Consider the following 22,202-nt stretch of genomic DNA (forward strand, 5'->3'; position numbering starts at 1 on the left):
GAACGTGCCCGCGCTGATGGACACTGAGCAGAGTGGTTAGCTGCATTCAACCCCCGTGGCAATGTCTTGCAGTCCTCCAAGTCTGTTGACCGCAGGTATGTGCCCGGATAAGAGGTGGACAGATGTCGCATCTCTCTCGCCGTCACTTGTGGCCGCGAATCATATTTTACGTAGTTTTCTGCAAGCGTCAGCGGAGCGTCAGTCGAGCTAAGTCGGGACAAGTCGCATAAGAGGAGCAATAAAATGTGCATTTCCGGTGCCGGGAATCGAACCCAGGCCTCCTGGGCGAGAGCCAGGTATCCCAGCCACTAGACGACACCGGATAACGACACAAGCACTCCTCCAACAAACACGGCGAGCGCCCACCCGCTACTTGACGACAACTGCAAAAATTTACGTTTCCACTTCGTAGAACGGCATGCTCGGGACGCATCTCGTGGAGACGAACGCCAGCAATCATGAGACCAAACTGCGCCGGTGAATCCTGTTGTTACACCACGCACCACTGTGCTACGACAGTTTAAGAAACCGACGCTGCGCTTTTTCCTTCGCGGGAAATCAGTACTCCTGTTTTCGAGACAGAAAACGTTGGCAGCGGTGGGATTCGAACCCACGCCTCCCAAGAGACTGGTGCCTGAAACCAGCGCCTTAGACCGCTCGGCCACGCTACCTACGCGACGCGGCGGTCACAGGAGCTGCGTTCTACCCCACGAGAACACACCGCAATGGCACAAAAACGAGAAGTAAAAATTGGCAGCGGTGGGATTCGAACCCACGCCTCCGAAGAGACTGGTGCCTTAAACCAGCGCCTTAGACCGCTCGGCCACGCTACCTACACCAGTGTTCCTGGCATTTGTAGAATGCAGTGCACGACACAGCTTCCTGATCTGCTGCGACTGGTTGCTCGAACATCGCACCTCGAACGACTGCCCTTTTCGAATAGAGATTAACTACACAGGCAGCTGCCAGCGCCCTGGTGCGGCGGCATCGCGTGTTTATAAGGAATCGGTAGTGCCACCTGCAGCCTGAGGAACATGAGCACAAAATCAGGAGGGCACCGTGATTTCAATCACTGGGTCACTATCGTCATTGCAGCGACAGCAAGGCAGAACTTTAAAAAGTGCCGTGACCCGGATTCGAGCCTGGGTTGTTGCGGTCACAACGCAATGTCCTGACCACTAGACGATCACGGCCACGGAGCCACCGCGGAATTCAACTCTCGCGACTGCAAGTGGCTGTGCACAGCAAAGCTCGGCCGACTGTGTCTCGCAACAGCTGTGTCAGACGCGGTCTCCATTATATGTATACTGGCAAACGAACGTGCCCGCGCTGATGGACACTGAGCAGAGTGGTTAGCTGCATTCAACCCCCGTGGCAATGTCTTGCAGTCCTCCAAGTCTGTTGACCGCAGGTATGTGCCCGGATAAGAGGTGGACAGATGTCGCATCTCTCTCGCCGTCACTTGTGGCCGCGAATCATATTTTACGTAGTTTTCTGCAAGCGTCAGCGGAGCGTCAGTCGAGCTAAGTCGGGACAAGTCGCATAAGAGGAGCAATAAAATGTGCATTTCCGGTGCCGGGAATCGAACCCAGGCCTCCTGGGCGAGAGCCAGGTATCCCAGCCACTAGACGACACCGGATAACGACACAAGCACTCCTCCAACAAACACGGCGAGCGCCCACCCGCTACTTGACGACAACTGCAAAAATTTACGTTTCCACTTCGTAGAACGGCATGCTCGGGACGCATCTCGTGGAGACGAACGCCAGCAATCATGAGACCAAACTGCGCCGGTGAATCCTGTTGTTACACCACGCACCACTGTGCTACGACAGTTTAAGAAACCGACGCTGCGCTTTTTCCTTCGCGGGAAATCAGTACTCCTGTTTTCGAGACAGAAAACGTTGGCAGCGGTGGGATTCGAACCCACGCCTCCCAAGAGACTGGTGCCTGAAACCAGCGCCTTAGACCGCTCGGCCACGCTACCTACGCGACGCGGCGGTCACAGGAGCTGCGTTCTACCCCACGAGAACACACCGCAATGGCACAAAAACGAGAAGTAAAAATTGGCAGCGGTGGGATTCGAACCCACGCCTCCGAAGAGACTGGTGCCTTAAACCAGCGCCTTAGACCGCTCGGCCACGCTACCTACACCAGTGTTCCTGGCATTTGTAGAATGCAGTGCACGACACAGCTTCCTGATCTGCTGCGACTGGTTGCTCGAACATCGCACCTCGAACGACTGCCCTTTTCGAATAGAGATTAACTACACAGGCAGCTGCCAGCGCCCTGGTGCGGCGGCATCGCGTGTTTATAAGGAATCGGTAGTGCCACCTGCAGCCTGAGGAACATGAGCACAAAATCAGGAGGGCACCGTGATTTCAATCACTGGGTCACTATCGTCATTGCAGCGACAGCAAGGCAGAACTTTAAAAAGTGCCGTGACCCGGATTCGAGCCTGGGTTGTTGCGGTCACAACGCAATGTCCTGACCACTAGACGATCACGGCCACGGAGCCACCGCGGAATTCAACTCTCGCGACTGCAAGTGGCTGTGCACAGCAAAGCTCGGCCGACTGTGTCTCGCAACAGCTGTGTCAGACGCGGTCTCCATTATATGTATACTGGCAAACGAACGTGCCCGCGCTGATGGACACTGAGCAGAGTGGTTAGCTGCATTCAACCCCCGTGGCAATGTCTTGCAGTCCTCCAAGTCTGTTGACCGCAGGTATGTGCCCGGATAAGAGGTGGACAGATGTCGCATCTCTCTCGCCGTCACTTGTGGCCGCGAATCATATTTTACGTAGTTTTCTGCAAGCGTCAGCGGAGCGTCAGTCGAGCTAAGTCGGGACAAGTCGCATAAGAGGAGCAATAAAATGTGCATTTCCGGTACCGGGAATCGAACCCAGGCCTCCTGGGCGAGAGCCAGGTATCCCAGCCACTAGACGACACCGGATAACGACACAAGCACTCCTCCAACAAACACGGCGAGCGCCCACCCGCTACTTGACGACAACTGCAAAAATTTACGTTTCCACTTCGTAGAACGGCATGCTCGGGACGCATCTCGTGGAGACGAACGCCAGCAATCATGAGACCAAACTGCGCCGGTGAATCCTGTTGTTACACCACGCACCACTGTGCTACGACAGTTTAAGAAACCGACGCTGCGCTTTTTCCTTCGCGGGAAATCAGTACTCCTGTTTTCGAGACAGAAAACGTTGGCAGCGGTGGGATTCGAACCCACGCCTCCCAAGAGACTGGTGCCTGAAACCAGCGCCTTAGACCGCTCGGCCACGCTACCTACGCGACGCGGCGGTCACAGGAGCTGCGTTCTACCCCACGAGAACACACCGCAATGGCACAAAAACGAGAAGTAAAAATTGGCAGCGGTGGGATTCGAACCCACGCCTCCGAAGAGACTGGTGCCTTAAACCAGCGCCTTAGACCGCTCGGCCACGCTACCTACACCAGTGTTCCTGGCATTTGTAGAATGCAGTGCACGACACAGCTTCCTGATCTGCTGCGACTGGTTGCTCGAACATCGCACCTCGAACGACTGCCCTTTTCGAATAGAGATTAACTACACAGGCAGCTGCCAGCGCCCTGGTGCGGCGGCATCGCGTGTTTATAAGGAATCGGTAGTGCCACCTGCAGCCTGAGGAACATGAGCACAAAATCAGGAGGGCACCGTGATTTCAATCACTGGGTCACTATCGTCATTGCAGCGACAGCAAGGCAGAACTTTAAAAAGTGCCGTGACCCGGATTCGAGCCTGGGTTGTTGCGGTCACAACGCAATGTCCTGACCACTAGACGATCACGGCCACGGAGCCACCGCGGAATTCAACTCTCGCGACTGCAAGTGGCTGTGCACAGCAAAGCTCGGCCGACTGTGTCTCGCAACAGCTGTGTCAGACGCGGTCTCCATTATATGTATACTGGCAAACGAACGTGCCCGCGCTGATGGACACTGAGCAGAGTGGTTAGCTGCATTCAACCCCCGTGGCAATGTCTTGCAGTCCTCCAAGTCTGTTGACCGCAGGTATGTGCCCGGATAAGAGGTGGACAGATGTCGCATCTCTCTCGCCGTCACTTGTGGCCGCGAATCATATTTTACGTAGTTTTCTGCAAGCGTCAGCGGAGCGTCAGTCGAGCTAAGTCGGGACAAGTCGCATAAGAGGAGCAATAAAATGTGCATTTCCGGTGCCGGGAATCGAACCCAGGCCTCCTGGGCGAGAGCCAGGTATCCCAGCCACTAGACGACACCGGATAACGACACAAGCACTCCTCCAACAAACACGGCGAGCGCCCACCCGCTACTTGACGACAACTGCAAAAATTTACGTTTCCACTTCGTAGAACGGCATGCTCGGGACGCATCTCGTGGAGACGAACGCCAGCAATCATGAGACCAAACTGCGCCGGTGAATCCTGTTGTTACACCACGCACCACTGTGCTACGACAGTTTAAGAAACCGACGCTGCGCTTTTTCCTTCGCGGGAAATCAGTACTCCTGTTTTCGAGACAGAAAACGTTGGCAGCGGTGGGATTCGAACCCACGCCTCCCAAGAGACTGGTGCCTGAAACCAGCGCCTTAGACCGCTCGGCCACGCTACCTACGCGACGCGGCGGTCACAGGAGCTGCGTTCTACCCCACGAGAACACACCGCAATGGCACAAAAACGAGAAGTAAAAATTGGCAGCGGTGGGATTCGAACCCACGCCTCCGAAGAGACTGGTGCCTTAAACCAGCGCCTTAGACCGCTCGGCCACGCTACCTACACCAGTGTTCCTGGCATTTGTAGAATGCAGTGCACGACACAGCTTCCTGATCTGCTGCGACTGGTTGCTCGAACATCGCACCTCGAACGACTGCCCTTTTCGAATAGAGATTAACTACACAGGCAGCTGCCAGCGCCCTGGTGCGGCGGCATCGCGTGTTTATAAGGAATCGGTAGTGCCACCTGCAGCCTGAGGAACATGAGCACAAAATCAGGAGGGCACCGTGATTTCAATCACTGGGTCACTATCGTCATTGCAGCGACAGCAAGGCAGAACTTTAAAAAGTGCCGTGACCCGGATTCGAGCCTGGGTTGTTGCGGTCACAACGCAATGTCCTGACCACTAGACGATCACGGCCACGGAGCCACCGCGGAATTCAACTCTCGCGACTGCAAGTGGCTGTGCACAGCAAAGCTCGGCCGACTGTGTCTCGCAACAGCTGTGTCAGACGCGGTCTCCATTATATGTATACTGGCAAACGAACGTGCCCGCGCTGATGGACACTGAGCAGAGTGGTTAGCTGCATTCAACCCCCGTGGCAATGTCTTGCAGTCCTCCAAGTCTGTTGACCGCAGGTATGTGCCCGGATAAGAGGTGGACAGATGTCGCATCTCTCTCGCCGTCACTTGTGGCCGCGAATCATATTTTACGTAGTTTTCTGCAAGCGTCAGCGGAGCGTCAGTCGAGCTAAGTCGGGACAAGTCGCATAAGAGGAGCAATAAAATGTGCATTTCCGGTGCCGGGAATCGAACCCAGGCCTCCTGGGCGAGAGCCAGGTATCCCAGCCACTAGACGACACCGGATAACGACACAAGCACTCCTCCAACAAACACGGCGAGCGCCCACCCGCTACTTGACGACAACTGCAAAAATTTACGTTTCCACTTCGTAGAACGGCATGCTCGGGACGCATCTCGTGGAGACGAACGCCAGCAATCATGAGACCAAACTGCGCCGGTGAATCCTGTTGTTACACCACGCACCACTGTGCTACGACAGTTTAAGAAACCGACGCTGCGCTTTTTCCTTCGCGGGAAATCAGTACTCCTGTTTTCGAGACAGAAAACGTTGGCAGCGGTGGGATTCGAACCCACGCCTCCCAAGAGACTGGTGCCTGAAACCAGCGCCTTAGACCGCTCGGCCACGCTACCTACGCGACGCGGCGGTCACAGGAGCTGCGTTCTACCCCACGAGAACACACCGCAATGGCACAAAAACGAGAAGTAAAAATTGGCAGCGGTGGGATTCGAACCCACGCCTCCGAAGAGACTGGTGCCTTAAACCAGCGCCTTAGACCGCTCGGCCACGCTACCTACACCAGTGTTCCTGGCATTTGTAGAATGCAGTGCACGACACAGCTTCCTGATCTGCTGCGACTGGTTGCTCGAACATCGCACCTCGAACGACTGCCCTTTTCGAATAGAGATTAACTACACAGGCAGCTGCCAGCGCCCTGGTGCGGCGGCATCGCGTGTTTATAAGGAATCGGTAGTGCCACCTGCAGCCTGAGGAACATGAGCACAAAATCAGGAGGGCACCGTGATTTCAATCACTGGGTCACTATCGTCATTGCAGCGACAGCAAGGCAGAACTTTAAAAAGTGCCGTGACCCGGATTCGAGCCTGGGTTGTTGCGGTCACAACGCAATGTCCTGACCACTAGACGATCACGGCCACGGAGCCACCGCGGAATTCAACTCTCGCGACTGCAAGTGGCTGTGCACAGCAAAGCTCGGCCGACTGTGTCTCGCAACAGCTGTGTCAGACGCGGTCTCCATTATATGTATACTGGCAAACGAACGTGCCCGCGCTGATGGACACTGAGCAGAGTGGTTAGCTGCATTCAACCCCCGTGGCAATGTCTTGCAGTCCTCCAAGTCTGTTGACCGCAGGTATGTGCCCGGATAAGAGGTGGACAGATGTCGCATCTCTCTCGCCGTCACTTGTGGCCGCGAATCATATTTTACGTAGTTTTCTGCAAGCGTCAGCGGAGCGTCAGTCGAGCTAAGTCGGGACAAGTCGCATAAGAGGAGCAATAAAATGTGCATTTCCGGTACCGGGAATCGAACCCAGGCCTCCTGGGCGAGAGCCAGGTATCCCAGCCACTAGACGACACCGGATAACGACACAAGCACTCCTCCAACAAACACGGCGAGCGCCCACCCGCTACTTGACGACAACTGCAAAAATTTACGTTTCCACTTCGTAGAACGGCATGCTCGGGACGCATCTCGTGGAGACGAACGCCAGCAATCATGAGACCAAACTGCGCCGGTGAATCCTGTTGTTACACCACGCACCACTGTGCTACGACAGTTTAAGAAACCGACGCTGCGCTTTTTCCTTCGCGGGAAATCAGTACTCCTGTTTTCGAGACAGAAAACGTTGGCAGCGGTGGGATTCGAACCCACGCCTCCCAAGAGACTGGTGCCTGAAACCAGCGCCTTAGACCGCTCGGCCACGCTACCTACGCGACGCGGCGGTCACAGGAGCTGCGTTCTACCCCACGAGAACACACCGCAATGGCACAAAAACGAGAAGTAAAAATTGGCAGCGGTGGGATTCGAACCCACGCCTCCGAAGAGACTGGTGCCTTAAACCAGCGCCTTAGACCGCTCGGCCACGCTACCTACACCAGTGTTCCTGGCATTTGTAGAATGCAGTGCACGACACAGCTTCCTGATCTGCTGCGACTGGTTGCTCGAACATCGCACCTCGAACGACTGCCCTTTTCGAATAGAGATTAACTACACAGGCAGCTGCCAGCGCCCTGGTGCGGCGGCATCGCGTGTTTATAAGGAATCGGTAGTGCCACCTGCAGCCTGAGGAACATGAGCACAAAATCAGGAGGGCACCGTGATTTCAATCACTGGGTCACTATCGTCATTGCAGCGACAGCAAGGCAGAACTTTAAAAAGTGCCGTGACCCGGATTCGAGCCTGGGTTGTTGCGGTCACAACGCAATGTCCTGACCACTAGACGATCACGGCCACGGAGCCACCGCGGAATTCAACTCTCGCGACTGCAAGTGGCTGTGCACAGCAAAGCTCGGCCGACTGTGTCTCGCAACAGCTGTGTCAGACGCGGTCTCCATTATATGTATACTGGCAAACGAACGTGCCCGCGCTGATGGACACTGAGCAGAGTGGTTAGCTGCATTCAACCCCCGTGGCAATGTCTTGCAGTCCTCCAAGTCTGTTGACCGCAGGTATGTGCCCGGATAAGAGGTGGACAGATGTCGCATCTCTCTCGCCGTCACTTGTGGCCGCGAATCATATTTTACGTAGTTTTCTGCAAGCGTCAGCGGAGCGTCAGTCGAGCTAAGTCGGGACAAGTCGCATAAGAGGAGCAATAAAATGTGCATTTCCGGTGCCGGGAATCGAACCCAGGCCTCCTGGGCGAGAGCCAGGTATCCCAGCCACTAGACGACACCGGATAACGACACAAGCACTCCTCCAACAAACACGGCGAGCGCCCACCCGCTACTTGACGACAACTGCAAAAATTTACGTTTCCACTTCGTAGAACGGCATGCTCGGGACGCATCTCGTGGAGACGAACGCCAGCAATCATGAGACCAAACTGCGCCGGTGAATCCTGTTGTTACACCACGCACCACTGTGCTACGACAGTTTAAGAAACCGACGCTGCGCTTTTTCCTTCGCGGGAAATCAGTACTCCTGTTTTCGAGACAGAAAACGTTGGCAGCGGTGGGATTCGAACCCACGCCTCCCAAGAGACTGGTGCCTGAAACCAGCGCCTTAGACCGCTCGGCCACGCTACCTACGCGACGCGGCGGTCACAGGAGCTGCGTTCTACCCCACGAGAACACACCGCAATGGCACAAAAACGAGAAGTAAAAATTGGCAGCGGTGGGATTCGAACCCACGCCTCCGAAGAGACTGGTGCCTTAAACCAGCGCCTTAGACCGCTCGGCCACGCTACCTACACCAGTGTTCCTGGCATTTGTAGAATGCAGTGCACGACACAGCTTCCTGATCTGCTGCGACTGGTTGCTCGAACATCGCACCTCGAACGACTGCCCTTTTCGAATAGAGATTAACTACACAGGCAGCTGCCAGCGCCCTGGTGCGGCGGCATCGCGTGTTTATAAGGAATCGGTAGTGCCACCTGCAGCCTGAGGAACATGAGCACAAAATCAGGAGGGCACCGTGATTTCAATCACTGGGTCACTATCGTCATTGCAGCGACAGCAAGGCAGAACTTTAAAAAGTGCCGTGACCCGGATTCGAGCCTGGGTTGTTGCGGTCACAACGCAATGTCCTGACCACTAGACGATCACGGCCACGGAGCCACCGCGGAATTCAACTCTCGCGACTGCAAGTGGCTGTGCACAGCAAAGCTCGGCCGACTGTGTCTCGCAACAGCTGTGTCAGACGCGGTCTCCATTATATGTATACTGGCAAACGAACGTGCCCGCGCTGATGGACACTGAGCAGAGTGGTTAGCTGCATTCAACCCCCGTGGCAATGTCTTGCAGTCCTCCAAGTCTGTTGACCGCAGGTATGTGCCCGGATAAGAGGTGGACAGATGTCGCATCTCTCTCGCCGTCACTTGTGGCCGCGAATCATATTTTACGTAGTTTTCTGCAAGCGTCAGCGGAGCGTCAGTCGAGCTAAGTCGGGACAAGTCGCATAAGAGGAGCAATAAAATGTGCATTTCCGGTACCGGGAATCGAACCCAGGCCTCCTGGGCGAGAGCCAGGTATCCCAGCCACTAGACGACACCGGATAACGACACAAGCACTCCTCCAACAAACACGGCGAGCGCCCACCCGCTACTTGACGACAACTGCAAAAATTTACGTTTCCACTTCGTAGAACGGCATGCTCGGGACGCATCTCGTGGAGACGAACGCCAGCAATCATGAGACCAAACTGCGCCGGTGAATCCTGTTGTTACACCACGCACCACTGTGCTACGACAGTTTAAGAAACCGACGCTGCGCTTTTTCCTTCGCGGGAAATCAGTGCTCCTGTTTTCGAGACAGAAAACGTTGGCAGCGGTGGGATTCGAACCCACGCCTCCCAAGAGACTGGTGCCTGAAACCAGCGCCTTAGACCGCTCGGCCACGCTACCTACGCGACGCGGCGGTCACAGGAGCTGCGTTCTACCCCACGAGAACACACCGCAATGGCACAAAAACGAGAAGTAAAAATTGGCAGCGGTGGGATTCGAACCCACGCCTCCGAAGAGACTGGTGCCTTAAACCAGCGCCTTAGACCGCTCGGCCACGCTACCTACACCAGTGTTCCTGGCATTTGTAGAATGCAGTGCACGACACAGCTTCCTGATCTGCTGCGACTGGTTGCTCGAACATCGCACCTCGAACGACTGCCCTTTTCGAATAGAGATTAACTACACAGGCAGCTGCCAGCGCCCTGGTGCGGCGGCATCGCGTGTTTATAAGGAATCGGTAGTGCCACCTGCAGCCTGAGGAACATGAGCACAAAATCAGGAGGGCACCGTGATTTCAATCACTGGGTCACTATCGTCATTGCAGCGACAGCAAGGCAGAACTTTAAAAAGTGCCGTGACCCGGATTCGAGCCTGGGTTGTTGCGGTCACAACGCAATGTCCTGACCACTAGACGATCACGGCCACGGAGCCACCGCGGAATTCAACTCTCGCGACTGCAAGTGGCTGTGCACACCAAAGCTCGGCCGACTGTGTCTCGCAACAGCTGTGTCAGACGCGGTCTCCATTATATGTATACTGGCAAACGAACGTGCCCGCGCTGATGGACACTGAGCAGAGTGGTTAGCTGCATTCAACCCCCGTGGCAATGTCTTGCAGTCCTCCAAGTCTGTTGACCGCAGGTATGTGCCCGGATAAGAGGTGGACAGATGTCGCATCTCTCTCGCCGTCACTTGTGGCCGCGAATCATATTTTACGTAGTTTTCTGCAAGCGTCAGCGGAGCGTCAGTCGAGCTAAGTCGGGACAAGTCGCATAAGAGGAGCAATAAAATGTGCATTTCCGGTACCGGGAATCGAACCCAGGCCTCCTGGGCGAGAGCCAGGTATCCCAGCCACTAGACGACACCGGATAACGACACAAGCACTCCTCCAACAAACACGGCGAGCGCCCACCCGCTACTTGACGACAACTGCAAAAATTTACGTTTCCACTTCGTAGAACGGCATGCTCGGGACGCATCTCGTGGAGACGAACGCCAGCAATCATGAGACCAAACTGCGCCGGTGAATCCTGTTGTTACACCACGCACCACTGTGCTACGACAGTTTAAGAAACCGACGCTGCGCTTTTTCCTTCGCGGGAAATCAGTACTCCTGTTTTCGAGACAGAAAACGTTGGCAGCGGTGGGATTCGAACCCACGCCTCCCAAGAGACTGGTGCCTGAAACCAGCGCCTTAGACCGCTCGGCCACGCTACCTACGCGACGCGGCGGTCACAGGAGCTGCGTTCTACCCCACGAGAACACACCGCAATGGCACAAAAACGAGAAGTAAAAATTGGCAGCGGTGGGATTCGAACCCACGCCTCCGAAGAGACTGGTGCCTTAAACCAGCGCCTTAGACCGCTCGGCCACGCTACCTACACCAGTGTTCCTGGCATTTGTAGAATGCAGTGCACGACACAGCTTCCTGATCTGCTGCGACTGGTTGCTCGAACATCGCACCTCGAACGACTGCCCTTTTCGAATAGAGATTAACTACACAGGCAGCTGCCAGCGCCCTGGTGCGGCGGCATCGCGTGTTTATAAGGAATCGGTAGTGCCACCTGCAGCCTGAGGAACATGAGCACAAAATCAGGAGGGCACCGTGATTTCAATCACTGGGTCACTATCGTCATTGCAGCGACAGCAAGGCAGAACTTTAAAAAGTGCCGTGACCCGGATTCGAGCCTGGGTTGTTGCGGTCACAACGCAATGTCCTGACCACTAGACGATCACGGCCACGGAGCCACCGCGGAATTCAACTCTCGCGACTGCAAGTGGCTGTGCACAGCAAAGCTCGGCCGACTGTGTCTCGCAACAGCTGTGTCAGACGCGGTCTCCATTATATGTATACTGGCAAACGAACGTGCCCGCGCTGATGGACACTGAGCAGAGTGGTTAGCTGCATTCAACCCCCGTGGCAATGTCTTGCAGTCCTCCAAGTCTGTTGACCGCAGGTATGTGCCCGGATAAGAGGTGGACAGATGTCGCATCTCTCTCGCCGTCACTTGTGGCCGCGAATCATATTTTACGTAGTTTTCTGCAAGCGTCAGCGGAGCGTCAGTCGAGCTAAGTCGGGACAAGTCGCATAAGAGGAGCAATAAAATGTGCATTTCCGGTGCCGGGAATCGAACCCAGGCCTCCTGGGCGAGAGCCAGGTATCCCAGCCACTAGACGACACCGGATAACGACACAAGCACTCCTCCAACAAACACGGCGAGCGCCCACCCGCTACTTGACGACAACTGCAAAAATTTACGTTTCCACTTCGTAGAACGGCATGCTCGGGACGCATCTCGTGGAGACGAACGCCAGCAATCATGAGACCAAACTGCGCCGGTGAATCCTGTTGTTACACCACGCACCACTGTGCTACGACAGTTTAAGAAACCGACGCTGCGCTTTTTCCTTCGCGGGAAATCAGTACTCCTGTTTTCGAGACAGAAAACGTTGGCAGCGGTGGGATTCGAACCCACGCCTCCCAAGAGACTGGTGCCTGAAACCAGCGCCTTAGACCGCTCGGCCACGCTACCTACGCGACGCGGCGGTCACAGGAGCTGCGTTCTACCCCACGAGAACACACCGCAATGGCACAAAAACGAGAAGTAAAAATTGGCAGCGGTGGGATTCGAACCCACGCCTCCGAAGAGACTGGTGCCTTAAACCAGCGCCTTAGACCGCTCGGCCACGCTACCTACACCAGTGTTCCTGGCATTTGTAGAATGCAGTGCACGACACAGCTTCCTGATCTGCTGCGACTGGTTGCTCGAACATCGCACCTCGAACGACTGCCCTTTTCGAATAGAGATTAACTACACAGGCAGCTGCCAGCGCCCTGGTGCGGCGGCATCGCGTGTTTATAAGGAATCGGTAGTGCCACCTGCAGCCTGAGGAACATGAGCACAAAATCAGGAGGGCACCGTGATTTCAATCACTGGGTCACTATCGTCATTGCAGCGACAGCAAGGCAGAACTTTAAAAAGTGCCGTGACCCGGATTCGAGCCTGGGTTGTTGCGGTCACAACGCAATGTCCTGACCACTAGACGATCACGGCCACGGAGCCACCGCGGAATTCAACTCTCGCGACTGCAAGTGGCTGTGCACAGCAAAGCTCGGCCGACTGTGTCTCGCAACAGCTGTGTCAGACGCGGTCTCCATTATATGTATACTGGCAAACGAACGTGCCCGCGCTGATGGACACTGAGCAGAGTGGTTAGCTGCATTCAACCCCCGTGGCAATGTCTTGCAGTCCTCCAAGTCTGTTGACCGCAGGTATGTGCCCGGATAAGAGGTGGACAGATGTCGCATCTCTCTCGCCGTCACTTGTGGCCGCGAATCATATTTTACGTAGTTTTCTGCAAGCGTCAGCGGAGCGTCAGTCGAGCTAAGTCGGGACAAGTCGCATAAGAGGAGCAATAAAATGTGCATTTCCGGTACCGGGAATCGAACCCAGGCCTCCTGGGCGAGAGCCAGGTATCCCAGCCACTAGACGACACCGGATAACGACACAAGCACTCCTCCAACAAACACGGCGAGCGCCCACCCGCTACTTGACGACAACTGCAAAAATTTACGTTTCCACTTCGTAGAACGGCATGCTCGGGACGCATCTCGTGGAGACGAACGCCAGCAATCATGAGACCAAACTGCGCCGGTGAATCCTGTTGTTACACCACGCACCACTGTGCTACGACAGTTTAAGAAACCGACGCTGCGCTTTTTCCTTCGCGGGAAATCAGTGCTCCTGTTTTCGAGACAGAAAACGTTGGCAGCGGTGGGATTCGAACCCACGCCTCCCAAGAGACTGGTGCCTGAAACCAGCGCCTTAGACCGCTCGGCCACGCTACCTACGCGACGCGGCGGTCACAGGAGCTGCGTTCTACCCCACGAGAACACACCGCAATGGCACAAAAACGAGAAGTAAAAATTGGCAGCGGTGGGATTCGAACCCACGCCTCCGAAGAGACTGGTGCCTTAAACCAGCGCCTTAGACCGCTCGGCCACGCTACCTACACCAGTGTTCCTGGCATTTGTAGAATGCAGTGCACGACACAGCTTCCTGATCTGCTGCGACTGGTTGCTCGAACATCGCACCTCGAACGACTGCCCTTTTCGAATAGAGATTAACTACACAGGCAGCTGCCAGCGCCCTGGTGCGGCGGCATCGCGTGTTTATAAGGAATCGGTAGTGCCACCTGCAGCCTGAGGAACATGAGCACAAAATCAGGAGGGCACCGTGATTTCAATCACTGGGTCACTATCGTCATTGCAGCGACAGCAAGGCAGAACTTTAAAAAGTGCCGTGACCCGGATTCGAGCCTGGGTTGTTGCGGTCACAACGCAATGTCCTGACCACTAGACGATCACGGCCACGGAGCCACCGCGGAATTCAACTCTCGCGACTGCAAGTGGCTGTGCACACCAAAGCTCGGCCGACTGTGTCTCGCAACAGCTGTGTCAGACGCGGTCTCCATTATATGTATACTGGCAAACGAACGTGCCCGCGCTGATGGACACTGAGCAGAGTGGTTAGCTGCATTCAACCCCCGTGGCAATGTCTTGCAGTCCTCCAAGTCTGTTGACCGCAGGTATGTGCCCGGATAAGAGGTGGACAGATGTCGCATCTCTCTCGCCGTCACTTGTGGCCGCGAATCATATTTTACGTAGTTTTCTGCAAGCGTCAGCGGAGCGTCAGTCGAGCTAAGTCGGGACAAGTCGCATAAGAGGAGCAATAAAATGTGCATTTCCGGTACCGGGAATCGAACCCAGGCCTCCTGGGCGAGAGCCAGGTATCCCAGCCACTAGACGACACCGGATAACGACACAAGCACTCCTCCAACAAACACGGCGAGCGCCCACCCGCTACTTGACGACAACTGCAAAAATTTACGTTTCCACTTCGTAGAACGGCATGCTCGGGACGCATCTCGTGGAGACGAACGCCAGCAATCATGAGACCAAACTGCGCCGGTGAATCCTGTTGTTACACCACGCACCACTGTGCTACGACAGTTTAAGAAACCGACGCTGCGCTTTTTCCTTCGCGGGAAATCAGTGCTCCTGTTTTCGAGACAGAAAACGTTGGCAGCGGTGGGATTCGAACCCACGCCTCCCAAGAGACTGGTGCCTGAAACCAGCGCCTTAGACCGCTCGGCCACGCTACCTACGCGACGCGGCGGTCACAGGAGCTGCGTTCTACCCCACGAGAACACACCGCAATGGCACAAAAACGAGAAGTAAAAATTGGCAGCGGTGGGATTCGAACCCACGCCTCCGAAGAGACTGGTGCCTTAAACCAGCGCCTTAGACCGCTCGGCCACGCTACCTACACCAGTGTTCCTGGCATTTGTAGAATGCAGTGCACGACACAGCTTCCTGATCTGCTGCGACTGGTTGCTCGAACATCGCACCTCGAACGACTGCCCTTTTCGAATAGAGATTAACTACACAGGCAGCTGCCAGCGCCCTGGTGCGGCGGCATCGCGTGTTTATAAGGAATCGGTAGTGCCACCTGCAGCCTGAGGAACATGAGCACAAAATCAGGAGGGCACCGTGATTTCAATCACTGGGTCACTATCGTCATTGCAGCGACAGCAAGGCAGAACTTTAAAAAGTGCCGTGACCCGGATTCGAGCCTGGGTTGTTGCGGTCACAACGCAATGTCCTGACCACTAGACGATCACGGCCACGGAGCCACCGCGGAATTCAACTCTCGCGACTGCAAGTGGCTGTGCACAGCAAAGCTCGGCCGACTGTGTCTCGCAACAGCTGTGTCAGACGCGGTCTCCATTATATGTATACTGGCAAACGAACGTGCCCGCGCTGATGGACACTGAGCAGAGTGGTTAGCTGCATTCAACCCCCGTGGCAATGTCTTGCAGTCCTCCAAGTCTGTTGACCGCAGGTATGTGCCCGGATAAGAGGTGGACAGATGTCGCATCTCTCTCGCCGTCACTTGTGGCCGCGAATCATATTTTACGTAGTTTTCTGCAAGCGTCAGCGGAGCGTCAGTCGAGCTAAGTCGGGACAAGTCGCATAAGAGGAGCAATAAAATGTGCATTTCCGGTGCCGGGAATCGAACCCAGGCCTCCTGGGCGAGAGCCAGGTATCCCAGCCACTAGACGACACCGGATAACGACACAAGCACTCCTCCAACAAACACGGCGAGCGCCCACCCGCTACTTGACGACAACTGCAAAAATTTACGTTTCCACTTCGTAGAACGGCATGCTCGGGACGCATCTCGTGGAGACGAACGCCAGCAATCATGAGACCAAACTGCGCCGGTGAATCCTGTTGTTACACCACGCACCACTGTGCTACGACAGTTTAAGAAACCGACGCTGCGCTTTTTCCTTCGCGGGAAATCAGTACTCCTGTTTTCGAGACAGAAAACGTTGGCAGCGGTGGGATTCGAACCCACGCCTCCCAAGAGACTGGTGCCTGAAACCAGCGCCTTAGACCGCTCGGCCACGCTACCTACGCGACGCGGCGGTCACAGGAGCTGCGTTCTACCCCACGAGAACACACCGCAATGGCACAAAAACGAGAAGTAAAAATTGGCAGCGGTGGGATTCGAACCCACGCCTCCGAAGAGACTGGTGCCTTAAACCAGCGCCTTAGACCGCTCGGCCACGCTACCTACACCAGTGTTCCTGGCATTTGTAGAATGCAGTGCACGACACAGCTTCCTGATCTGCTGCGACTGGTTGCTCGAACATCGCACCTCGAACGACTGCCCTTTTCGAATAGAGATTAACTACACAGGCAGCTGCCAGCGCCCTGGTGCGGCGGCATCGCGTGTTTATAAGGAATCGGTAGTGCCACCTGCAGCCTGAGGAACATGAGCACAAAATCAGGAGGGCACCGTGATTTCAATCACTGGGTCACTATCGTCATTGCAGCGACAGCAAGGCAGAACTTTAAAAAGTGCCGTGACCCGGATTCGAGCCTGGGTTGTTGCGGTCACAACGCAATGTCCTGACCACTAGACGATCACGGCCACGGAGCCACCGCGGAATTCAACTCTCGCGACTGCAAGTGGCTGTGCACAGCAAAGCTCGGCCGACTGTGTCTCGCAACAGCTGTGTCAGACGCGGTCTCCATTATATGTATACTGGCAAACGAACGTGCCCGCGCTGATGGACACTGAGCAGAGTGGTTAGCTGCATTCAACCCCCGTGGCAATGTCTTGCAGTCCTCCAAGTCTGTTGACCGCAGGTATGTGCCCGGATAAGAGGTGGACAGATGTCGCATCTCTCTCGCCGTCACTTGTGGCCGCGAATCATATTTTACGTAGTTTTCTGCAAGCGTCAGCGGAGCGTCAGTCGAGCTAAGTCGGGACAAGTCGCATAAGAGGAGCAATAAAATGTGCATTTCCGGTGCCGGGAATCGAACCCAGGCCTCCTGGGCGAGAGCCAGGTATCCCAGCCACTAGACGACACCGGATAACGACACAAGCACTCCTCCAACAAACACGGCGAGCGCCCACCCGCTACTTGACGACAACTGCAAAAATTTACGTTTCCACTTCGTAGAACGGCATGCTCGGGACGCATCTCGTGGAGACGAACGCCAGCAATCATGAGACCAAACTGCGCCGGTGAATCCTGTTGTTACACCACGCACCACTGTGCTACGACAGTTTAAGAAACCGACGCTGCGCTTTTTCCTTCGCGGGAAATCAGTACTCCTGTTTTCGAGACAGAAAACGTTGGCAGCGGTGGGATTCGAACCCACGCCTCCCAAGAGACTGGTGCCTGAAACCAGCGCCTTAGACCGCTCGGCCACGCTACCTACGCGACGCGGCGGTCACAGGAGCTGCGTTCTACCCCACGAGAACACACCGCAATGGCACAAAAACGAGAAGTAAAAATTGGCAGCGGTGGGATTCGAACCCACGCCTCCGAAGAGACTGGTGCCTTAAACCAGCGCCTTAGACCGCTCGGCCACGCTACCTACACCAGTGTTCCTGGCATTTGTAGAATGCAGTGCACGACACAGCTTCCTGATCTGCTGCGACTGGTTGCTCGAACATCGCACCTCGAACGACTGCCCTTTTCGAATAGAGATTAACTACACAGGCAGCTGCCAGCGCCCTGGTGCGGCGGCATCGCGTGTTTATAAGGAATCGGTAGTGCCACCTGCAGCCTGAGGAACATGAGCACAAAATCAGGAGGGCACCGTGATTTCAATCACTGGGTCACTATCGTCATTGCAGCGACAGCAAGGCAGAACTTTAAAAAGTGCCGTGACCCGGATTCGAGCCTGGGTTGTTGCGGTCACAACGCAATGTCCTGACCACTAGACGATCACGGCCACGGAGCCACCGCGGAATTCAACTCTCGCGACTGCAAGTGGCTGTGCACAGCAAAGCTCGGCCGACTGTGTCTCGCAACAGCTGTGTCAGACGCGGTCTCCATTATATGTATACTGGCAAACGAACGTGCCCGCGCTGATGGACACTGAGCAGAGTGGTTAGCTGCATTCAACCCCCGTGGCAATGTCTTGCAGTCCTCCAAGTCTGTTGACCGCAGGTATGTGCCCGGATAAGAGGTGGACAGATGTCGCATCTCTCTCGCCGTCACTTGTGGCCGCGAATCATATTTTACGTAGTTTTCTGCAAGCGTCAGCGGAGCGTCAGTCGAGCTAAGTCGGGACAAGTCGCATAAGAGGAGCAATAAAATGTGCATTTCCGGTACCGGGAATCGAACCCAGGCCTCCTGGGCGAGAGCCAGGTATCCCAGCCACTAGACGACACCGGATAACGACACAAGCACTCCTCCAACAAACACGGCGAGCGCCCACCCGCTACTTGACGACAACTGCAAAAATTTACGTTTCCACTTCGTAGAACGGCATGCTCGGGACGCATCTCGTGGAGACGAACGCCAGCAATCATGAGACCAAACTGCGCCGGTGAATCCTGTTGTTACACCACGCACCACTGTGCTACGACAGTTTAAGAAACCGACGCTGCGCTTTTTCCTTCGCGGGAAATCAGTGCTCCTGTTTTCGAGACAGAAAACGTTGGCAGCGGTGGGATTCGAACCCACGCCTCCCAAGAGACTGGTGCCTGAAACCAGCGCCTTAGACCGCTCGGCCACGCTACCTACGCGACGCGGCGGTCACAGGAGCTGCGTTCTACCCCACGAGAACACACCGCAATGGCACAAAAACGAGAAGTAAAAATTGGCAGCGGTGGGATTCGAACCCACGCCTCCGAAGAGACTGGTGCCTTAAACCAGCGCCTTAGACCGCTCGGCCACGCTACCTACACCAGTGTTCCTGGCATTTGTAGAATGCAGTGCACGACACAGCTTCCTGATCTGCTGCGACTGGTTGCTCGAACATCGCACCTCGAACGACTGCCCTTTTCGAATAGAGATTAACTACACAGGCAGCTGCCAGCGCCCTGGTGCGGCGGCATCGCGTGTTTATAAGGAATCGGTAGTGCCACCTGCAGCCTGAGGAACATGAGCACAAAATCAGGAGGGCACCGTGATTTCAATCACTGGGTCACTATCGTCATTGCAGCGACAGCAAGGCAGAACTTTAAAAAGTGCCGTGACCCGGATTCGAGCCTGGGTTGTTGCGGTCACAACGCAATGTCCTGACCACTAGACGATCACGGCCACGGAGCCACCGCGGAATTCAACTCTCGCGACTGCAAGTGGCTGTGCACAGCAAAGCTCGGCCGACTGTGTCTCGCAACAGCTGTGTCAGACGCGGTCTCCATTATATGTATACTGGCAAACGAACGTGCCCGCGCTGATGGACACTGAGCAGAGTGGTTAGCTGCATTCAACCCCCGTGGCAATGTCTTGCAGTCCTCCAAGTCTGTTGACCGCAGGTATGTGCCCGGATAAGAGGTGGACAGATGTCGCATCTCTCTCGCCGTCACTTGTGGCCGCGAATCATATTTTACGTAGTTTTCTGCAAGCGTCAGCGGAGCGTCAGTCGAGCTAAGTCGGGACAAGTCGCATAAGAGGAGCAATAAAATGTGCATTTCCGGTACCGGGAATCGAACCCAGGCCTCCTGGGCGAGAGCCAGGTATCCCAGCCACTAGACGACACCGGATAACGACACAAGCACTCCTCCAACAAACACGGCGAGCGCCCACCCGCTACTTGACGACAACTGCAAAAATTTACGTTTCCACTTCGTAGAACGGCATGCTCGGGACGCATCTCGTGGAGACGAACGCCAGCAATCATGAGACCAAACTGCGCCGGTGAATCCTGTTGTTACACCACGCACCACTGTGCTACGACAGTTTAAGAAACCGACGCTGCGCTTTTTCCTTCGCGGGAAATCAGTGCTCCTGTTTTCGAGACAGAAAACGTTGGCAGCGGTGGGATTCGAACCCACGCCTCCCAAGAGACTGGTGCCTGAAACCAGCGCCTTAGACCGCTCGGCCACGCTACCTACGCGACGCGGCGGTCACAGGAGCTGCGTTCTACCCCACGAGAACACACCGCAATGGCACAAAAACGAGAAGTAAAAATTGGCAGCGGTGGGATTCGAACCCACGCCTCCGAAGAGACTGGTGCCTTAAACCAGCGCCTTAGACCGCTCGGCCACGCTACCTACACCAGTGTTCCTGGCATTTGTAGAATGCAGTGCACGACACAGCTTCCTGATCTGCTGCGACTGGTTGCTCGAACATCGCACCTCGAACGACTGCCCTTTTCGAATAGAGATTAACTACACAGGCAGCTGCCAGCGCCCTGGTGCGGCGGCATCGCGTGTTTATAAGGAATCGGTAGTGCCACCTGCAGCCTGAGGAACATGAGCACAAAATCAGGAGGGCACCGTGATTTCAATCACTGGGTCACTATCGTCATTGCAGCGACAGCAAGGCAGAACTTTAAAAAGTGCCGTGACCCGGATTCGAGCCTGGGTTGTTGCGGTCACAACGCAATGTCCTGACCACTAGACGATCACGGCCACGGAGCCACCGCGGAATTCAACTCTCGCGACTGCAAGTGGCTGTGCACAGCAAAGCTCGGCCGACTGTGTCTCGCAACAGCTGTGTCAGACGCGGTCTCCATTATATGTATACTGGCAAACGAACGTGCCCGCGCTGATGGACACTGAGCAGAGTGGTTAGCTGCATTCAACCCCCGTGGCAATGTCTTGCAGTCCTCCAAGTCTGTTGACCGCAGGTATGTGCCCGGATAAGAGGTGGACAGATGTCGCATCTCTCTCGCCGTCACTTGTGGCCGCGAATCATATTTTACGTAGTTTTCTGCAAGCGTCAGCGGAGCGTCAGTCGAGCTAAGTCGGGACAAGTCGCATAAGAGGAGCAATAAAATGTGCATTTCCGGTACCGGGAATCGAACCCAGGCCTCCTGGGCGAGAGCCAGGTATCCCAGCCACTAGACGACACCGGATAACGACACAAGCACTCCTCCAACAAACACGGCGAGCGCCCACCCGCTACTTGACGACAACTGCAAAAATTTACGTTTCCACTTCGTAGAACGGCATGCTCGGGACGCATCTCGTGGAGACGAACGCCAGCAATCATGAGACCAAACTGCGCCGGTGAATCCTGTTGTTACACCACGCACCACTGTGCTACGACAGTTTAAGAAACCGACGCTGCGCTTTTTCCTTCGCGGGAAATCAGTGCTCCTGTTTTCGAGACAGAAAACGTTGGCAGCGGTGGGATTCGAACCCACGCCTCCCAAGAGACTGGTGCCTGAAACCAGCGCCTTAGACCGCTCGGCCACGCTACCTACGCGACGCGGCGGTCACAGGAGCTGCGTTCTACCCCACGAGAACACACCGCAATGGCACAAAAACGAGAAGTAAAAATTGGCAGCGGTGGGATTCGAACCCACGCCTCCGAAGAGACTGGTGCCTTAAACCAGCGCCTTAGACCGCTCGGCCACGCTACCTACACCAGTGTTCCTGGCATTTGTAGAATGCAGTGCACGACACAGCTTCCTGATCTGCTGCGACTGGTTGCTCGAACATCGCACCTCGAACGACTGCCCTTTTCGAATAGAGATTAACTACACAGGCAGCTGCCAGCGCCCTGGTGCGGCGGCATCGCGTGTTTATAAGGAATCGGTAGTGCCACCTGCAGCCTGAGGAACATGAGCACAAAATCAGGAGGGCACCGTGATTTCAATCACTGGGTCACTATCGTCATTGCAGCGACAGCAAGGCAGAACTTTAAAAAGTGCCGTGACCCGGATTCGAGCCTGG

General features: G+C 55.4%; 51 non-coding genes across 51 annotated transcripts; all 51 read right to left on the minus strand.

Annotated features, from left to right (window-relative positions):
* Nucleotides 1-251: 251 nt before the first annotated feature.
* Trnae-cuc lies at nucleotides 252-323 on the minus strand. Its single transcript has one exon. It is a non-coding gene; the product is annotated as a tRNA-Glu (tRNA).
* A 266-nt stretch (nucleotides 324-589) lies between these two features.
* On the minus strand, nucleotides 590-671 carry Trnal-cag. The gene has a single exon. It is a non-coding gene; the product is annotated as a tRNA-Leu (tRNA).
* Nucleotides 672-751: 80 nt separating this feature from the next.
* Trnal-aag lies at nucleotides 752-833 on the minus strand. The gene has a single exon. It is a non-coding gene; the product is annotated as a tRNA-Leu (tRNA).
* A 734-nt stretch (nucleotides 834-1,567) lies between these two features.
* Nucleotides 1,568-1,639, minus strand: Trnae-cuc. Its single transcript has one exon. It is a non-coding gene; the product is annotated as a tRNA-Glu (tRNA).
* Nucleotides 1,640-1,905: 266 nt separating this feature from the next.
* Trnal-cag lies at nucleotides 1,906-1,987 on the minus strand. Its single transcript has one exon. It is a non-coding gene; the product is annotated as a tRNA-Leu (tRNA).
* Nucleotides 1,988-2,067: 80 nt separating this feature from the next.
* On the minus strand, nucleotides 2,068-2,149 carry Trnal-aag. Its single transcript has one exon. It is a non-coding gene; the product is annotated as a tRNA-Leu (tRNA).
* Nucleotides 2,150-2,883: 734 nt separating this feature from the next.
* On the minus strand, nucleotides 2,884-2,955 carry Trnae-cuc. Its single transcript has one exon. It is a non-coding gene; the product is annotated as a tRNA-Glu (tRNA).
* A 266-nt stretch (nucleotides 2,956-3,221) lies between these two features.
* Trnal-cag lies at nucleotides 3,222-3,303 on the minus strand. The gene has a single exon. It is a non-coding gene; the product is annotated as a tRNA-Leu (tRNA).
* An 80-nt stretch (nucleotides 3,304-3,383) lies between these two features.
* Nucleotides 3,384-3,465, minus strand: Trnal-aag. Its single transcript has one exon. It is a non-coding gene; the product is annotated as a tRNA-Leu (tRNA).
* Nucleotides 3,466-4,199: 734 nt separating this feature from the next.
* On the minus strand, nucleotides 4,200-4,271 carry Trnae-cuc. The gene has a single exon. It is a non-coding gene; the product is annotated as a tRNA-Glu (tRNA).
* A 266-nt stretch (nucleotides 4,272-4,537) lies between these two features.
* On the minus strand, nucleotides 4,538-4,619 carry Trnal-cag. Its single transcript has one exon. It is a non-coding gene; the product is annotated as a tRNA-Leu (tRNA).
* An 80-nt stretch (nucleotides 4,620-4,699) lies between these two features.
* Trnal-aag lies at nucleotides 4,700-4,781 on the minus strand. Its single transcript has one exon. It is a non-coding gene; the product is annotated as a tRNA-Leu (tRNA).
* A 734-nt stretch (nucleotides 4,782-5,515) lies between these two features.
* Trnae-cuc lies at nucleotides 5,516-5,587 on the minus strand. The gene has a single exon. It is a non-coding gene; the product is annotated as a tRNA-Glu (tRNA).
* Nucleotides 5,588-5,853: 266 nt separating this feature from the next.
* On the minus strand, nucleotides 5,854-5,935 carry Trnal-cag. The gene has a single exon. It is a non-coding gene; the product is annotated as a tRNA-Leu (tRNA).
* An 80-nt stretch (nucleotides 5,936-6,015) lies between these two features.
* Nucleotides 6,016-6,097, minus strand: Trnal-aag. The gene has a single exon. It is a non-coding gene; the product is annotated as a tRNA-Leu (tRNA).
* Nucleotides 6,098-6,831: 734 nt separating this feature from the next.
* On the minus strand, nucleotides 6,832-6,903 carry Trnae-cuc. The gene has a single exon. It is a non-coding gene; the product is annotated as a tRNA-Glu (tRNA).
* A 266-nt stretch (nucleotides 6,904-7,169) lies between these two features.
* On the minus strand, nucleotides 7,170-7,251 carry Trnal-cag. The gene has a single exon. It is a non-coding gene; the product is annotated as a tRNA-Leu (tRNA).
* Nucleotides 7,252-7,331: 80 nt separating this feature from the next.
* On the minus strand, nucleotides 7,332-7,413 carry Trnal-aag. Its single transcript has one exon. It is a non-coding gene; the product is annotated as a tRNA-Leu (tRNA).
* A 734-nt stretch (nucleotides 7,414-8,147) lies between these two features.
* Nucleotides 8,148-8,219, minus strand: Trnae-cuc. Its single transcript has one exon. It is a non-coding gene; the product is annotated as a tRNA-Glu (tRNA).
* A 266-nt stretch (nucleotides 8,220-8,485) lies between these two features.
* Trnal-cag lies at nucleotides 8,486-8,567 on the minus strand. Its single transcript has one exon. It is a non-coding gene; the product is annotated as a tRNA-Leu (tRNA).
* Nucleotides 8,568-8,647: 80 nt separating this feature from the next.
* Nucleotides 8,648-8,729, minus strand: Trnal-aag. Its single transcript has one exon. It is a non-coding gene; the product is annotated as a tRNA-Leu (tRNA).
* Nucleotides 8,730-9,463: 734 nt separating this feature from the next.
* On the minus strand, nucleotides 9,464-9,535 carry Trnae-cuc. The gene has a single exon. It is a non-coding gene; the product is annotated as a tRNA-Glu (tRNA).
* A 266-nt stretch (nucleotides 9,536-9,801) lies between these two features.
* Nucleotides 9,802-9,883, minus strand: Trnal-cag. The gene has a single exon. It is a non-coding gene; the product is annotated as a tRNA-Leu (tRNA).
* An 80-nt stretch (nucleotides 9,884-9,963) lies between these two features.
* On the minus strand, nucleotides 9,964-10,045 carry Trnal-aag. The gene has a single exon. It is a non-coding gene; the product is annotated as a tRNA-Leu (tRNA).
* Nucleotides 10,046-10,779: 734 nt separating this feature from the next.
* Nucleotides 10,780-10,851, minus strand: Trnae-cuc. The gene has a single exon. It is a non-coding gene; the product is annotated as a tRNA-Glu (tRNA).
* A 266-nt stretch (nucleotides 10,852-11,117) lies between these two features.
* On the minus strand, nucleotides 11,118-11,199 carry Trnal-cag. Its single transcript has one exon. It is a non-coding gene; the product is annotated as a tRNA-Leu (tRNA).
* An 80-nt stretch (nucleotides 11,200-11,279) lies between these two features.
* On the minus strand, nucleotides 11,280-11,361 carry Trnal-aag. The gene has a single exon. It is a non-coding gene; the product is annotated as a tRNA-Leu (tRNA).
* A 734-nt stretch (nucleotides 11,362-12,095) lies between these two features.
* Nucleotides 12,096-12,167, minus strand: Trnae-cuc. Its single transcript has one exon. It is a non-coding gene; the product is annotated as a tRNA-Glu (tRNA).
* A 266-nt stretch (nucleotides 12,168-12,433) lies between these two features.
* On the minus strand, nucleotides 12,434-12,515 carry Trnal-cag. The gene has a single exon. It is a non-coding gene; the product is annotated as a tRNA-Leu (tRNA).
* An 80-nt stretch (nucleotides 12,516-12,595) lies between these two features.
* Trnal-aag lies at nucleotides 12,596-12,677 on the minus strand. Its single transcript has one exon. It is a non-coding gene; the product is annotated as a tRNA-Leu (tRNA).
* A 734-nt stretch (nucleotides 12,678-13,411) lies between these two features.
* Trnae-cuc lies at nucleotides 13,412-13,483 on the minus strand. Its single transcript has one exon. It is a non-coding gene; the product is annotated as a tRNA-Glu (tRNA).
* Nucleotides 13,484-13,749: 266 nt separating this feature from the next.
* Nucleotides 13,750-13,831, minus strand: Trnal-cag. The gene has a single exon. It is a non-coding gene; the product is annotated as a tRNA-Leu (tRNA).
* Nucleotides 13,832-13,911: 80 nt separating this feature from the next.
* Nucleotides 13,912-13,993, minus strand: Trnal-aag. The gene has a single exon. It is a non-coding gene; the product is annotated as a tRNA-Leu (tRNA).
* A 734-nt stretch (nucleotides 13,994-14,727) lies between these two features.
* Nucleotides 14,728-14,799, minus strand: Trnae-cuc. Its single transcript has one exon. It is a non-coding gene; the product is annotated as a tRNA-Glu (tRNA).
* A 266-nt stretch (nucleotides 14,800-15,065) lies between these two features.
* Trnal-cag lies at nucleotides 15,066-15,147 on the minus strand. Its single transcript has one exon. It is a non-coding gene; the product is annotated as a tRNA-Leu (tRNA).
* An 80-nt stretch (nucleotides 15,148-15,227) lies between these two features.
* On the minus strand, nucleotides 15,228-15,309 carry Trnal-aag. The gene has a single exon. It is a non-coding gene; the product is annotated as a tRNA-Leu (tRNA).
* Nucleotides 15,310-16,043: 734 nt separating this feature from the next.
* On the minus strand, nucleotides 16,044-16,115 carry Trnae-cuc. Its single transcript has one exon. It is a non-coding gene; the product is annotated as a tRNA-Glu (tRNA).
* A 266-nt stretch (nucleotides 16,116-16,381) lies between these two features.
* On the minus strand, nucleotides 16,382-16,463 carry Trnal-cag. The gene has a single exon. It is a non-coding gene; the product is annotated as a tRNA-Leu (tRNA).
* An 80-nt stretch (nucleotides 16,464-16,543) lies between these two features.
* Trnal-aag lies at nucleotides 16,544-16,625 on the minus strand. Its single transcript has one exon. It is a non-coding gene; the product is annotated as a tRNA-Leu (tRNA).
* A 734-nt stretch (nucleotides 16,626-17,359) lies between these two features.
* On the minus strand, nucleotides 17,360-17,431 carry Trnae-cuc. Its single transcript has one exon. It is a non-coding gene; the product is annotated as a tRNA-Glu (tRNA).
* A 266-nt stretch (nucleotides 17,432-17,697) lies between these two features.
* On the minus strand, nucleotides 17,698-17,779 carry Trnal-cag. Its single transcript has one exon. It is a non-coding gene; the product is annotated as a tRNA-Leu (tRNA).
* Nucleotides 17,780-17,859: 80 nt separating this feature from the next.
* On the minus strand, nucleotides 17,860-17,941 carry Trnal-aag. The gene has a single exon. It is a non-coding gene; the product is annotated as a tRNA-Leu (tRNA).
* A 734-nt stretch (nucleotides 17,942-18,675) lies between these two features.
* On the minus strand, nucleotides 18,676-18,747 carry Trnae-cuc. The gene has a single exon. It is a non-coding gene; the product is annotated as a tRNA-Glu (tRNA).
* Nucleotides 18,748-19,013: 266 nt separating this feature from the next.
* Trnal-cag lies at nucleotides 19,014-19,095 on the minus strand. Its single transcript has one exon. It is a non-coding gene; the product is annotated as a tRNA-Leu (tRNA).
* Nucleotides 19,096-19,175: 80 nt separating this feature from the next.
* Trnal-aag lies at nucleotides 19,176-19,257 on the minus strand. The gene has a single exon. It is a non-coding gene; the product is annotated as a tRNA-Leu (tRNA).
* A 734-nt stretch (nucleotides 19,258-19,991) lies between these two features.
* On the minus strand, nucleotides 19,992-20,063 carry Trnae-cuc. Its single transcript has one exon. It is a non-coding gene; the product is annotated as a tRNA-Glu (tRNA).
* Nucleotides 20,064-20,329: 266 nt separating this feature from the next.
* Trnal-cag lies at nucleotides 20,330-20,411 on the minus strand. Its single transcript has one exon. It is a non-coding gene; the product is annotated as a tRNA-Leu (tRNA).
* An 80-nt stretch (nucleotides 20,412-20,491) lies between these two features.
* Nucleotides 20,492-20,573, minus strand: Trnal-aag. Its single transcript has one exon. It is a non-coding gene; the product is annotated as a tRNA-Leu (tRNA).
* A 734-nt stretch (nucleotides 20,574-21,307) lies between these two features.
* On the minus strand, nucleotides 21,308-21,379 carry Trnae-cuc. The gene has a single exon. It is a non-coding gene; the product is annotated as a tRNA-Glu (tRNA).
* A 266-nt stretch (nucleotides 21,380-21,645) lies between these two features.
* Nucleotides 21,646-21,727, minus strand: Trnal-cag. Its single transcript has one exon. It is a non-coding gene; the product is annotated as a tRNA-Leu (tRNA).
* Nucleotides 21,728-21,807: 80 nt separating this feature from the next.
* Trnal-aag lies at nucleotides 21,808-21,889 on the minus strand. Its single transcript has one exon. It is a non-coding gene; the product is annotated as a tRNA-Leu (tRNA).
* Nucleotides 21,890-22,202: the final 313 nt, after the last annotated feature.

Source organism: Schistocerca americana, unplaced genomic scaffold, assembly GCF_021461395.2.
Source record: "Schistocerca americana isolate TAMUIC-IGC-003095 unplaced genomic scaffold, iqSchAmer2.1 HiC_scaffold_850, whole genome shotgun sequence".
Classification (NCBI taxonomy): domain Eukaryota; kingdom Metazoa; phylum Arthropoda; class Insecta; order Orthoptera; family Acrididae; genus Schistocerca; species Schistocerca americana.